Source organism: Leopardus geoffroyi, chromosome C3 (assembly GCF_018350155.1).
Source record: "Leopardus geoffroyi isolate Oge1 chromosome C3, O.geoffroyi_Oge1_pat1.0, whole genome shotgun sequence".
Taxonomy (NCBI): Eukaryota; Metazoa; Chordata; class Mammalia; order Carnivora; family Felidae; genus Leopardus; species Leopardus geoffroyi.
Window position 1 is genome coordinate 132,745,411 of NC_059338.1, and position 4,079 is coordinate 132,749,489.

The following is a 4,079-nucleotide window of genomic DNA, read 5'->3' on the forward strand; positions in this document are numbered from 1 at the left end:
TTCTAGAGCCATTCCTCTTACGGAAGCTGCATTCCACATTCTTACATTCATAAGCATTTTATCGAGATCATTTTCCACAGACCGAACAGGGGTTGCCATGTCTGAAAAGGCTTTGGGTTGTCTGGAGCCAGCAACCGCCATTTTATATTCAGTCCATTAGTGATGCCTGTGGACATATGTGGGATAGGGAGCAATCTGTAGGAAGGCTTCCCTTGGTTTCACAGACAAATGGAGATATAGTTCCACTGACCAGGGCTTGGTTATATTGGAAATCGGATACCTGAAGATTGAGTCAAGTAATGCAGAACACTGGAGGTTGTCCTCATGAACAAGGCACAAGACTGCATATGGCCATCTCTCCACATGGCCTCTAGCTACTCCCATCTACGCATGGCCCCAAACGTATGCATCTGCCCCAGCTGTGGAGTGGAGACAAAGGCAGCAGGGCATTTATCATGATAGTTAACATTTATAAATGTCTCTTAAACAATGGAGAGCTTGGAGCTAAATGGGAAGTGATTTTAGTTCAGTTTCACCTATCATTCTAGGCAAAATGAAGAGTAATATGAGAAACCCTGATTTATGAAGAGCCATTAGAGTCACAATGGCCTGAGTTCTAATTCTAACTACACGGCTTGCCACCTGTCTTGAGCGAGCTCCTCAATCTGAGTCTCAGTTCTCCCGTCTGAGACAGGAAGGTTATGCTGCCTATGAGCTCCTGTTCTTCTGACGGTTAAGTAAAATAAAGTGTCTATCAGGGTTCCCAGTACCAAACAGAGAGCAAACAGTGTTAGAAATCTGCTTCTTGCTCGCTTTCTACAGCAAAACCTTCTGCCTTCATTTATGATCGCGAACAAACACAGGAGATCCGGATCAGAGTTCTGTAGTCTCTGGCAATATGAAAGTCTCTATGTAATCTTTCAACCCATTTGCTTATTCAACTATCTGTAGGTCACATTCCATGTGAAAGGCACTGTCTCAAGAAGGGCAACTGTCATCAGGCTCTTTATTATTACACCATGCTTTAATCTCCCATCTGTAGTTTTTAGGTAAAGCCTACAGTTGATTGCCTACCAAGAACATTCGAAGAAGAAAATCTTTTTGCACTTCCTAAGTATGTCCAATTTTTTCAAAGGCAGGATTCCAATCTCACAGTCAGAAAATGTGGTGTTTAGGGTGGCAGTTATAATACTGTGACTATATTTCTCAAACCATAAATTGACATGTGGTCGGACAAGCATAAAGTGTACTTTTGGAGACAGTGGGATAGAATATTTGAAATCAGAACTGGAAAATTTGGGACATATGAAGGCTATAAATAGTGGGCAGAGACTGGGCTGGTTCCAACAGAGACTTGATTCCTACTAAGAACCACATAATTAGCCAGCCCCCATTTGTTATACATATAAATACCGGTACATAAGAAAGGCAATTTAAACCAGAAGGTAAACACGCCAAGCCTGTGCCAGAGGGCTGCCTGGCACACACATCCTCTGTTCCCAGAGCTCCATACGGGATAAGGCCGCCCTGGAGAAACTGACAACGTAGCTGGGAAAGAAAACCTTAAAACCCAAACGTTCTCAGAGCAGGGTGTTCACGGACATGAAATGGCCACCCTCTGTCGTCCTACGGGAGGAAGGTAGAATGATTTTATAGAGGAAGTTTTAACAGGCCCATGCCTTTTCCCAGTGGGAGAATCCACTTTGGGATAAGACCCATTAGGAAGTTACTCCTGCGTAGACTGACAAAACAAAGCTGGGGTCAGAGTAAGACAGAAGAGAGCTGGGGCAAAGAGTAAAAGCAGGCAGCATGCACTTCACAGAGCGTATCTGAGGGAAGTTATGCTTTTTTTATCATTATTACTTTCACACTGTATTTTAGAAATAAGGCACAGCACCTCTCTGCAAAACATAAGGACCTCGACACAAGACTTTGACCACTCCAACAGAATGGCCATGGGTAAGATGTGTGGGGAATCAATTCATCAGCACGATGACAGAAGTGGTCTATTTGAAGAGCATGACTCATGGCTGGCACATCCCAGACGCACTGCTAAGGGCCTTGCAAATATCCTCTCTCAATCTCCACAGCCCCTGTCATCATCTCACTTTTTACAGGTGAGGACATTGGGGCTGAGAGACATGCAGAGAACCCCACGCAAGTTCACGAAACTTCTAATAAACTGTCCCGTCCGAAACTGAATCCATGTCTTCCAGTTCTGATTCTGTGATTCCCGGCATAACATCACGGCTAGAGGAAACACACTTCAGGAAGGACCAGACCAGAGACTCTTCTCCCGCCCTTCTGATTCCTTACAGCAAAAGCATCAGAATCACAACGGAACGCTTTGAAAATACAGGTGCTTGGCCCCCGCCTGCCATTTTTGATCCAGAGGGCCTGGATCCCTGTATTTTGAAGGAACCCTCCTAGCCTGCCCTGACGATTCTCATACACACTTCCTGTGAAGGACTTCTTGACAAACTTGGCTGTATCTGGCTGAGCTACTACGTATTTCTTAGTGAGGAGGCATTCGAAATCAACATTTAATATTACCAGTGAGCATTCGTTGTCTACCCAATATAAATCCACCTTGGATGAACATGCAGTAGTGGCCACATAGGCCCACATCCAGGGTGGTGGCCCAGGCGTTTTCGAAGCACCTCTTGAGATTCTGTATTCACTCGTGTCCACTCTCGGTGACACGTTACTGAGTACTGCAGTAAGCCAAAGTCAGATGAAGCCAAATTCCAGGTTAAAGAGCACTCCTCATGGAATGCTCTGAGGATGGCCACGTTACGAAAAATGGTGGGGAGAGGCAGCGGCAAGAGGCGCAGGTGTAGCGACGCAAGCACGTCTCAAGCGGCTTTGGGTAAATGGAACGTGTGAATTTTCAAATATGGAACACAGACTTGGATTAAAAGGGGAAAATTCCGAAAAGATTAATCCTTACAAAGTGCTCACAATAGGAAGGCAGAAAGGATGAAGGAAATAGGTCCATTTCCAGCATCTTCGTTTGAAAGTTTTTGGTGCTGTCACCATGGAGATGTGTGTGAAAAAGAAATGGGACCAAAATACCCAAGTTCATATTTCTGTATAACCACGTCTCAGAGGTTATACATTGCTTACTCTCTTGAATGTGCAATAGAACAATGGAAATAAACTGGGCTCTTCGCTTGATAGAAAAGAACACGATGCCAAGGGCAACTTATATTCCTAACTGGTCTCTGCTACTCAGTGACTTAGGCAAAAGACGTTAACTCCAATGCCTTGATTTCTCAATCTGAAAATTTGGGGAGAGAGGAAGAAGGGGAATATTGGTAGACGAGAGACACCACATTTGTACTATACTTATGCTCTAATTGCTAACTACCCACAGTTATGTACATTCTGTTTTATGTGCTTTATAAGAGTCAGATGTGGAATCCCCTGTGGTGGTGGTTGTTTTAACTCTCTAGAAACTTGAAGGGAAGTTAGAACTAAAATGAAACAAAAGAAATAGAACTTAAGAATTAAATGTTTTGAATATTTTCCTTCCTAATTTGCTTTGCAGAAAGATGGAATACAGAAGATCATCAATGGAGTGCTTTCAAGTGAATCACAATCACACGCATGTGCAAAACCATCGGTGAAGTCTATATGTGCAATTAAATGCCTAATTATGCTTAAAGAGCCCCTGCATTCTTTACTCCCTGACTATACCCTCAGGAAAACACACAGTGGCCTTCTGTCTTGAGTACGGGTTCTTTAAAGTGTTTAAATGCCATGAAAGTACAACTGTGTGCCCAATTAGGGGTGCAATTGCTGGGTCAAAGCATGAAACTCAGCCTATCCTCTGCCACGCTGGGTTAACTCTCCAGATTCTGGCTACTAACCCAAAGGGCAATATTAATCAGCTTCCCCTGTCATCCAGGGGCTCGATGAGAAATATTGGATGCTTTATTCATTGCCAGTTTTAGAGACAGTACAAGGGTGGGGGGTGGGGGTGGAATGTCCGACTTTGGTGTTTCCTTCAAGGGCTTTTATTTACTTCCTCAACTAAATGATTGAAAATTATCCTCAGACACTGCTCTGCTGCATAG

At 43.8% G+C, this 4,079-nt stretch overlaps 1 long non-coding RNA gene across 1 annotated transcript; it reads left to right on the top strand.

Annotated features, from left to right (window-relative positions):
- Window positions 1-639: 639 nt before the first annotated feature.
- On the top strand, window positions 640-3,667 carry LOC123584944. Its single transcript, XR_006705794.1, has 3 exons — window positions 640-737; window positions 2,118-2,555; window positions 3,551-3,667. It is a non-coding gene; the product is annotated as an uncharacterized LOC123584944 (long non-coding RNA).
- Window positions 3,668-4,079: the final 412 nt, after the last annotated feature.